Source organism: Sinocyclocheilus grahami, unplaced genomic scaffold (genome assembly GCF_001515645.1).
Source record: "Sinocyclocheilus grahami isolate Dianchi unplaced genomic scaffold, SAMN03320097.WGS_v1.1 scaffold934.1, whole genome shotgun sequence".
NCBI classification, from domain to species: Eukaryota; Metazoa; Chordata; class Actinopteri; order Cypriniformes; family Cyprinidae; genus Sinocyclocheilus; species Sinocyclocheilus grahami.
In genome coordinates this window covers 369,738-380,780 of record NW_015506113.1, presented here as the reverse complement: position 1 = coordinate 380,780, position 11,043 = coordinate 369,738, and the positions used below count along the sequence as shown (strand labels likewise).

At 37.9% G+C, this 11,043-nt stretch overlaps 1 protein-coding gene and 1 long non-coding RNA gene across 3 annotated transcripts in view; one reads left to right on the top strand and one right to left on the bottom strand.

Annotated features, from left to right (window-relative positions):
* LOC107564436 (guanine nucleotide-binding protein G(I)/G(S)/G(O) subunit gamma-12-like) overlaps window positions 1–11,043 on the bottom strand; it is a 91,010-nt gene that overhangs the window by 77,430 nt on the left and 2,537 nt on the right. Inside the window, exon 1 of one of the 2 annotated variants that reach the window (XM_016249532.1) lies at window positions 971–1,028. The exons of the other annotated variant lie outside the window; for it this stretch is intronic. The gene's annotated coding sequence lies outside the window, so the exon portion shown is untranslated. Of the gene's footprint in view, window positions 1–970; window positions 1,029–11,043 lie in introns of those variants that run through there. 2 annotated transcript variants of the gene reach the window in all.
* On the top strand, window positions 4,921–8,728 carry LOC107564437 (uncharacterized). The gene is made up of 3 exons (XR_001606228.1): window positions 4,921–5,037; window positions 5,793–5,794; window positions 8,714–8,728. It is a non-coding gene; the product is annotated as an uncharacterized lncRNA (long non-coding RNA).

Sequence of the window (11,043 nt, the reverse complement as noted above, 5' to 3'; positions counted from 1 at the left end):
TTGTTTTCTGGGCTCTTCCTCTTGTTCATCAAAACATTTTCCTCATTGAACAACACTGACTCCACTACTCTAGTTGCTATGTGACCAACATTTGAATCTCCTTCTGAGATATTTTGCACATTTTGATCACTCTGTTTATTCTCTGAATCCTCCACCACCTCATCTCCCGAACCACTATCAGCTCGATCCTCTGCCTGTGAGACCTGCATAATAATCTCTCACGGCTCAACCGGTGCAGCGGCTCCGCCATTAGACTTAGCGGGCGGCGTTTCCACCGCATCGGCAGCCGACCGGCCCACGCCTCTTTCATTCGGACACGAGCGAATCGCGTGCCCCACCGCTCCGCACCCAAAACACTTCATCAGTTCTGTAGTTACATGTACAGTATAGTCAAAATCCTCAACCTTGAACTTGAAAACCAAGTTCAACTCTTTATCGTTTTTCTTAAGAATCATATTAACTTGTCTCCTAAAAGACACCAAGTGTTTAAGCTGAGGAGATTTGCAACTGATAGGAATCATTTTTATCGGTGACACTAATTTTCCATATCTCCCTAGCTCTTTTTCCAAAAGCTCATTCTTCAAAAACGGGGGTGCATTCGAAATAATGACCTTTTTTATAGGGCTTATCAGAGACAGAACAGGTGTGTATGTGTCATTAATGGTAATCCCACTCTCAAGCAAACGGTTTACTTTATCCACCTCATCCAAAAAAATTACAACTGCACTATTCATCCTGGAAGCCGACTTAATGCTTTCAAAGCCAACAATCTCACCTACCGCGAGACTGCAATCTTCTATAGAAGCTCCTTCAGGAGGAGACAATTTAATAGCATGCCGGCGCATTAACCTCTGAAAACTAAACTGCTCTCCCGCAGACATAGCCGCCTCCAAGACAGAAAGAAAAAACTAAAAACCACTAACAAAAAGAAAGGAGAAAGATACAGTAAAGAAATGTTTGGAAAACTCACACGCTACACCACACTCTCGAACAGCACTCGCCACGCTCACACCTCACCATGCTCACACCACTCACGCACGCGCAGAGAGAGAGAGAGAGCGCGAGAGAGAGAGAGAGAGAGAGAGACAGAGAGAGAGAGAGAGAGGGAGAGGGTCACATCACAAACACATACCAGCTTCATCACTGTGTATGTCACGCGACTCTGTTCCCCTTTCGGGCTCTGTCTTTACATTTATTTTGAAAGACGAAGCTCGCGATTATGGTAAGGGGCATTACATTTCCGACGAGTGCTTCTGGTGTTCGGCCAATCACAATGCACTGGGTCAGCTGGCCAATCAGAGCAGACTGCACTTGTCGGAAGGAGGGACTTTGTAGAAAACTAAGCGTTTGAGAGAGGCGGGCATAGAGGACCTACAACAATGTACAGTATTTGAAAAATAATGTGTTTTTGAACATTAAAGCATGTCAGCATATTCTGTTACACCAAATACACAAAATAATGATCTTTAAAAAAGCATCATATGACCCCTTTAATTCATTAATACTAATTTCATGATTGGTCATTTATTTGTCTTATTCTACTTCTTATTATATTGTTTTAAATAGAAATTTTAAAAAGCTTATAAACATATATTTTTGAATTTGACAGATGAAAATGATGCCATTGCAAAGGTAAAAAGAAAATCACTTAATCACCCTGTAAATCACTTCACCTCATATTAGGAAGGCTAATGTTTGATCAGAATTTTTGATTATTGATCAGAAGGTGCTCCTTAATTTTTTTAATTAGGAGGACAAGCGCTCCTGATTACAAGAAGAAAAGCACTGCTCTTAAACTGGGTGTGTGACAGGTATGGCTGTGGAATGGGGTTTGGTCGAAGAAACATTTTCAGTCAAAATATTTTTTTTTGCTTTAACCCGACTACTACAACAATTATTACAACTTTTGTTTAAAAGAATAATCACACAATACGCTATTTCTTCCATGTTTTAATTTTAATGGTAAACCCTTTGTTTGCCAAAAAATAAAGAGTTTAACTCTTTAAAATAAAGAGTTTACTGTGGGAGTACTACACTCAACCAACACCAGGGAAGGCAGTGTTTGTCAGAGCCCTTGTTATTCTTAATTTTTACATTTAATTTTCACCAGACATATATATCGGTTCAAAATATCGGTTATCAATCTACTTGATCTGTAATAATCGGTATCGGCATGAAAAACACATATCGGTCGACCCCTACTACAAACACAAATAAAAAGCTGGTGTCCTCATTTCAAAAACGTCAAACATGGCGGATATGTGAGGCAGAGAAATGGGTTTGAGTAATAATCAACATCTAATCTAATGAAAAAATATGTAATGTTATCTGCAGTATATTTCATCTGCAACAACACTGTGAACTTTTATAAAGATATGTTTGGTTATTAATTTTCAAATGCATCATTATGCAAACACATGAGGAAAGTTTTTAGCATGAAAGACCAGCGACTGGCAGATCAATGTGCCTCTTCATTTCTGTCCAATACAGTATGAAATTAAACAAAATGTGGATGACGTCATCTATGACAAGATGACTGACAGAACAGTTTAAATGGTGATAGGATGCAGGCGACTAAGCAACAGAGTTGTCCGTTAAAGATGTAATTAAGATGAATTTGTATGTCCCAAAGCTTGCCTATTCAATTAGATCTAGTATATACTAGTGCTGTGTTCAAAATATCGATACGACGATGTATCGTCACAGAGATTTGACGATACGAGTATCGATACAGCTGGCCCTGTATCGATATTGTGGCACGTGTGCAGCAGTGGACCACGCTTAATTTGTTTAAAATTTTACAATGTTTAAAATTGAGTAAAAAGGTGCGAGGTTTCTAAAAAAGAATGAATAGAGCATATATAGGCTACAACAAGGTTTAATCTGGCCGCAGAGGAACACAACTGGGTTGCCTGATATAAAGACACGTAATCCCCGAAACAGAGCTTCACACTTGCGCAATACGGAAATATCTGCTAAGTGTGCTACTTATCTTTGTCAACCTGGCAACCATGTGCACGCGCTCTCTCCAGTGTGGATAAACGCGATTGCTTTCTGAAAACACCGCTTAGCTTGTAGTTTAGCGATCTCCACTTCCATATTCTATTCTCAGAAAAGTGTAATTCATCAACTGTTCATTTACGACACAGATAGAGAGAGAGAGAGGCTGTGTATGTATGAATTACCACCGTTTTGCCGCGTTTCTCTATTAACAGTAAAGCTGTGGCTTTAATTCCTTTAGAAACAATGATGCTACCAGCTCCTTGTTGCGAAAGATAATGTAGCTCTTGAGCGATTAAGCTATTTAGTTGATAAAACTGCGGGGCAGCGCTAAAAAGTTTGTTCCTGAATGTCTGAGTTCGGCTGTTCGAGTTGTGACTGCATTTAACATCAAACTGCTTGTTTCACACAAATGCTGGCACAGACGTGCATGTTCGGCTAGAGTCGCTTGGAACTCATCCATCTTCGGAAGCGGAGCTGCGCGGAAAGTTACAAAAAATGTTGTGCACACCGCCACGCACGCGAAACTTCCGCCAACACCGTGATGACGGCACTCAAAGCGAACTTGCGGACACGTCGAGTATAAATCAACCTTGTCAACCTTGAGTGTGTGTGCGTTAAGATACAGTGAAGACAGCGCGTTAGTTTAGAACTCTTCTAATTAGTTTTTTTTATTGTAGAGAGTGTGTTAATTTGTGCAATGATAACCTACCAGCAATGTAAATTATTTTTTAAACATATTAGAATGAGTACATTACAATATAAATGTATTAGAACAAGTACATTATTATGTATGCGCTTAAAAACAAGATGCAAACAATCAGAATATTGTATCTGGTTGGGAGTGCACAATGTAAACAGTGTGTGTGCGTTAGATACAGTGAAGACAGCGCGTTAGTTTAACTCTTCTAATTAGTTTTTTTTTATTGTAGAGAGTGTGTTAATTTGTGCAATGATAACCTACCAGCAATGTAAATGATTTTTTAAACGTATTAGAATGAGTACATTACGATATAAATGTATTAGAACAAGTACATTATTATGTATGCGCTTAAAAACAAGATGCAAACAATCAGAATATTGTACCTGGTGGGGAGTGCACAATGTAAACATGAAACATATACCATTACCTATATTGTACTGTGGTACAGTTATGGAGGCCCTTCATAATGCAGAGGTCAACTGCCTGCTCTGCCAATAGTTAGAAATGGCACTATAGTAAGCAGTGTTTAATAAACAGCTGTTTTTCTAAATTCTGCTGAGGTGAAATTCAGTGCAGTCATGTATCGTGATACGTATCGTATCGTGACTTTGCTGGTGATACACAGCCCTAGTATATACTACTATTAGGGCATAAGGGGAATTGGGATGCAGCACCATTTGTTTACAGCTAGCATGTTGCTAGCCCATTTTAGTATGCTAATAGCATGTCGTTAGTATGTTTTAGCTCATTTGCACATTCCTCAAAAAGGGGTGTTTGTGAGTTGATGAACTCTTAATTCATAATTAAATTGAATCTTAATTAAATCAAATGTAATATTAAAATAACAAATGGGGCTGCACAATTACTTGAAATAAAACCAAAAAATCTTATTCAATCACATGTATCAAATTAAAGGCTGTATAAAGAAGTTGTGCTACATGTTTAAGCGTTACAAGCCAGACTGTGTTTATTTACACACTTGCAGATTATAATACCGTGTTTTCAGACATACTTTTTTGGATATGTCATGCAGCCCTGTATCTATCTATCTATCTATCTATCTACAGTCGGTATAGAAAAGAATCACCTTTCAAATAATCAAATTTTGTTGCTTAGCAGCCTCAAGTGAAGACGGACACAGTTTTTGTTTTATCCAGCTGTATTTACACAACTTATAACATCCAAGTGAAAGATATAACACCAACATGTCAAAAAAAATTTAAAAACACAAATACTGAGTTGGAAAAAGGATCACACCCTTGTTTCAGTATTTCGTTGAACCACCTTCTGCTTCAATTACAGACTTTAGTCTGTAGGGATAGGTCTCTAACTTTGTCTCATCTGCCTCAGAATCTTCAAGGTGTGTTTTGGCAAAGCTCAGTCGTGACTGCATGTGGCCTTTCTTGTAGTGTTGGGTCGTTCTTGAATGATTCGTTCATTTTGAACGAATCTTTAATGTGACTCAGAAAGAACGAGTCATCTCGGGGAGTGATTTGTTCAGTCACGCATTCGCAACATCCTATAGGTTCTTGTACTGGAATTAGTCAAGTAGTTCACCTGTTTCGAGTCTTCGGGTTTTTCGAGTCATTCGTTCATCATGTGGTAGATATCCCCATAAGTTTAACCAATGCAGTCTGAGCCGGAAAGAGAATTGATTAGTTCATCTCAATAGTCTTCGAGTTTGAGTCGTTCGTTCATCACGTGACAGCCCCATAAGTTTAACCAATGCAGTCTGAGCCGGAAAGAGAATCGATTAGTTCATCTCAATAGTCTTCGGGTTTGAGTCGTTCGTTCATCACGTGACAGCCCCATAAGTTTAACCAATGCAGTCTGAGCCAGAAAGAGAATTGATTAGTTCATCTCTCGAGTCTTCGGGTTTTTTGAGTCGTTCGGCTCAGACTGCATTGGTTAAGTTTATGGGTCTGTCACATGATGAACGAACGACTCAAACCTTGAAGACTTGTCAGATAAGAGGTGAGGTGAGCTAATCATAGACTGAAAACCCAGGTAAACAATGAATTAATCTTTTCTGTTTGTTATAGCAGTTTTGTATTGTTTATAGTGTGATCAAAGTTTGCGTAAGTAGTAGACGTGTTAGGGAAGTAACACGTAACATTTTAATTATATTTTGCTAAAATGAACGAAATGAACGAAATGACTCAAAAAAAGATTTGTTCATTTTGCTGAATGAGACTCAAAGGTCCGAGTCAGTAAAATGATCCGAACTTCCCATCACTACTTTCTTGAGGAGTGGCTTTTTTCTTGCAACCCTTCCATACAAGCCACATTTGTGGAGAATTTGTGTATATTTGAATATTGTTGTCACATGCACACAAATTCCTGCAACTGCTTCAGAGAACAAATATAAATGACAGTATTGCACCAAGCCCTTGGTGGCTTCTCTGACTAGTTTCCTCCTGGCTTTTTTATCCAGTTTGGAGCGACATCCTGATCCAGGGAGAGTCTGTGTTGTACTAAATACCTTCCACTTCCTTTTTAGGAGAGAGGTGATTCTTTTTTTTTCTTTTTCCTATGTCTTTCGGACATGTTGGTGTTATATCTTTCACTTGGATGTTATAATTTGAGTAAAAACAGCTAGATAAAACAAAAACTGTGTCTGTCTTCATTTCAGGCTGCAAAGCAACACAATGTGATTATTTTAAAGGAGGGTGATTATTTTCTATACCCACTCTATCTATCTATCTATCTATCTATGTATCTATCTATCCATCCATCTATGATTTTACAATATAAATACGAACAATCAAAATAAATAACTTACCAAAAAAGATTACTTAAGTTACATGTCATGTGACTAATAACCAACATCAGAAAACCTTGCAAATGTGTTGTTAAATTATTGAAATATTAACTTAAAATCTCAAGGGAAACTTGATTTAAATTAATTAAGTTTTAAGTCTAAGCAAGGGGTTCGGCGGACAAAAAAGTATGAAAACCCCTGATCTACTGACTTCAGAGAGACAGAAATGGATGTAAAGAGCAGAAACTTCATTCACTATCTATCAATCCACAGTAAATGTTTTAAATGTATTGATATTTGGTTGATATTGAATATATATTGGCCTAATTAGTTAATTAATCTTTAAAAATATCTTGAATATCCATTGCAGAGCAATCAGATTACGTAAAGAGGGAAAGCCAATGGCAAACCTTGCAACATGTGTGGATCTGAAACTGGACCAAACTGGTAAATCCACATTCATTGGTTAACTCTCGCCATTCCTCACATGACTCTGGCCTGACAGCATGTAGTATTCGGACTGTAATTATCTAAATTAATGTAGATGTAGTGCTGTTTAAGTCTTTACCAAGAAGGTCTTTGATACCTGGAGAAAGGTATCTGTTAAAATAGCTTTTCAAATTTTGTACAACTGTGACCAGCCAAATCTTGACCCCTTGTACAACCAGGCAACATTGACTCGTAACACACCACCATGGTGTGTCAATGGTATGAGTTTGGGGCGGGACTATACAGGTGCATCTCAATAAATTAGAATGTAGTGGAAAAGTTCATTTATTTCAGTAATTCAACTCAAATTGTGAAACTCGTGTATTAAATAAATTCAATGCACACAGACTGAAGTAGTTTAAGTCTTTGGTTCTTTTAATTGTGATGATTTTGGCTCACATTTAACAAAAACCCACCAATTCACTATCTCAACAAATTAGAATATGGTGACATGCCAATCAGCCAATCAACTCAAAACACCTGCAAAGGTTTCCTGAGCCTTCAAAATGGTCTCTCAGTTTGGTTCACTAGGCTACACAATCATGGGGAAGACTGCTGATCTGACAGTTGTCCAGAAGACAATCATTGACACCCTTCACAAGGAGGGTAAGTCACAAACATTCATTGCCAAAGATGTCAAGAGGAAAACGATGAGAAACAAGAGACCAAAAAATGATGAGCTGAAGGCCACTGTCAAAGAAACCTGGGCTTCCATACCACCTAAGCAGTGCCACAAACTGATCACCTCCATGCCACGCCGAATTGAGGCAGTAATTAAAGCAAAAGGAGCCCCTACCAAGTATTGAGTACATGTACAGTAAATGAACATACTTTCCAGAAGGCCAACAAGTCACTAAAAATGATTTTTTTATTGGTCTTATGAAGTATTCTAATTTGTTGAGATAGTGAATTGGTGGGTTTTTGTTAAATGTGACCCAAAATCATCACAATTAAAAGAACCAAAGACTTAAACTACTTCAGTCTGTGTGCATTGAATTTATTTAATACACAAGTTTCACAATTTGAGTTGAATTACTGAAATAAATTAACTTTTCCATGACATTCTAATTTATTGAGATGCACCTGTATGTTTGTCCAATCAATGAGAGATTTGTGGAGGGTTCAGGAAACTTGTTTGAGGTGATTACTTTCAAAATTCTATATTGGAGCCACTAATGGCACCCTTCTTTAAAGTGATAGTTCACCACAAAATGAAAAGTTTGTAATTTACTCAACCTCACATTGTTCCAAACCTGTATTGTACACAAATCAATGTTGTCTTGGACCCCAGTGACTTTCATTGTATGGACAAAAACAGTTATTCAATATATTCTTTTGTGTTCCACAGAAGACAGGAAGTAATAAGGTTTGGGAAAACATAAGGGTGAGTAAATAATGTACAATAAAAAAGGGGGGTGAACTACATCTGTACATTTTATTTTCATGAGCTATAAATCCAATCAGAAAGGCCAACAAATGAATTAAGCATGGAAGGCTGGTAAAGATTTAAGACCCACTGCTGACAAGACACTTCACAGGATCAACAGCCTAGAAACATCCATGCAACCATTGTTTCAAATGGTATGTAAATACAACATTAAATTAATATCTTGTAGCAAACTTTAAATAAATAAAATATGGCACTGAAAGAACAGACTCAGATTTCATTGTTGTTATGCGAATACTCAGAATACCTATTCAAGTCTAACCTGAAATGTACTGCCTGCATTTAACAGATCAATGTGCAAAGCCCTTTACAGTAAGTTTACATATCTGGTTCATGTCAGTCGATGAATGAATGTCAGTCAATGAATGAATGAGTGTGTTCTGGCTTTCTTCAGGATGACATGAACTATGTTGTTGAACTTCCTGTGATATGTCACACCTAGGGATGCAGCGATTAACCGGTTTCGCGATTAACCGCGCTTTAAAACGTCACAGTTAATTAATCGTAAAGGTTCCGCTAAACTGAGTGTTTCTGTTACACGGAACGGAACTGTTGCAGCTTGCACAAAAAACGAAAAAAGTTACACTAGCGGTGCACCAGCTTAAAATTACGTGCTTATCAGAGGCACGGAGGCTACTACATGCATTAGATTAACTGTAACAGAGGAACCAAACAGCCAAGCTTTATTTCACCAGAGAAATGCTTTTCCATAGTGTGGGACCATTTTGGGTTCACCAAGAATGACCAGGGTAAATATTGCTGTAAAAAAAAACTGCTGCTAAAGAGCGAATACATAAGGGATAATGCATGGCTTGCTGTACATTGAACGATTTTAATGCATGACGTGAAGGCAAGAACGACCTGACGCGAAGCTACAGCTCGTTATGAAGCTACCCGCTTCAGATCAGAAAGAGATTAAATAGTGCGGTAAGATCACATTTATTTTAATTAATTAATTATAACATTTAGCTATTTTAATTAATTATTTGAGAGAGAGAGAGAAAGAGAGGTGACAGTTGCCTGTGTGAATTAGCCTACCTGCATCTGTGCATCTCTCCAGTAGGCTATTTAATCTATTGTATTAATAAAAGTCATGAGGCAGCATTCTCAAGAAGTTTGTGTCCTCCTGAATGTTTGTACACGTGTGCAGCGCGATCTCCGATCTCACAAACCAAAATAATAGACATGATTTTCTCAAGCCACATGTAAAATCATATGAATTATTATTCAAATGAATAGGCTACGTATGGATGACAGTTGATTACAATAATATTTCAGTTTATTTCCATCATTAGTAACAGTTTCCCCTGTGGGACAAATAAAGTTAATATTAGTCGTATATTAATAATAGGCTACTTCATTAACATTGTTATTTACTATCCCTGTTGTAGTATTATTCATAAGTAAAAACCAACAATATTTTTTTTCACCATGTTTCCAAATTCTCTACCTCAGGTCCAAAAGAAATGTAAAGAATGTACAAACTGAAAACATTAAATACTTCTGCGATCTATTTCCATTTGTTATTTTCAAAAGGGAAATACTTTCATGGATGTTTACAGAGCAGAGGTCACCTTTTTTTAATTCCAATGGGAGAGATGGACTTTTGTTTGTCTTTATTATTATTATTTTGTGCTGTATTGTTGGTTACTGTGTTATTTCTGTTTCAAAAGCCAGCAATAAATAACACTTTATTATCTAAAGCAGGGGTCCCCAAACTTTTTTTCTGCAAGGGCCACATAATTTTCTCTTTCTTTAATGGGGGGCCAGGTCAATTTGTAACAGAAAAATACATGGGCCGGAGTGACTACTAGTATTATTGTGGAGATTTTATTATGATTTTAAATGTATTTATTATGCCTCCTAATGCTAGAATAGTTTATTTTGTTATGCACCGTACAGACAAATGATTACTTTTCAAGAGACATATAGACAGCTTCATTGCATGCCTTTTGATATTTGGGTATGTCTCGATAGGGAGGGCAGCATAGAATTCAAGGAGACCGTTGGGCTTAAATGCGTCTTTCAGAACATCACAGTTCTGTAACTCAGCCAAGTCAAACTGATAAGAAGGCAGGGCTTCATCAATGCCGGCAGGAAAGAAAAGCTGGATTTCTCACGGAAAAACTCCGCCTTCAGCATTTCCAGCGCTTCCACGGACTTTTCAGCTGGGAATGGAGCCACTGGTTTCTCAGCTGAGAGACTTTGGGTAACGGGGAGATGAGTGAAGTCTTGCTTTTGCACTTGTCCCACAAGCAGTGCTAGTTTCACCTCTAATGCTTTTATGTGGGAATACATGTCACATATTAGTTTACCCTTGCTTTGGAGCTGCAAGTTGAGGCCGTTCAACATTTCTGTCACATCTGTTAAAAAGGCGAGGTCCCATTTCCATTCTGCATCGATCAGTTCTGTGACAGTTTTTACCTTTGTCAGAAGAAAGGGGGTGATTTCGGGTAGCAGCTCATAAAAACGCCTCAAAACTCTGCCCCGGCTTAACCATCGGACTTCAGTGTGGTAAAGCACATTTCCGTGAGCAGACTCTTGAGAAAGGCTTGGAACTGCCAGTGTTTAAGTCTGTTTGCTCTGATGAAGTTTATGCATGACACCACCACCTTCATGACTGATTCCCACTTCAGAACTTTG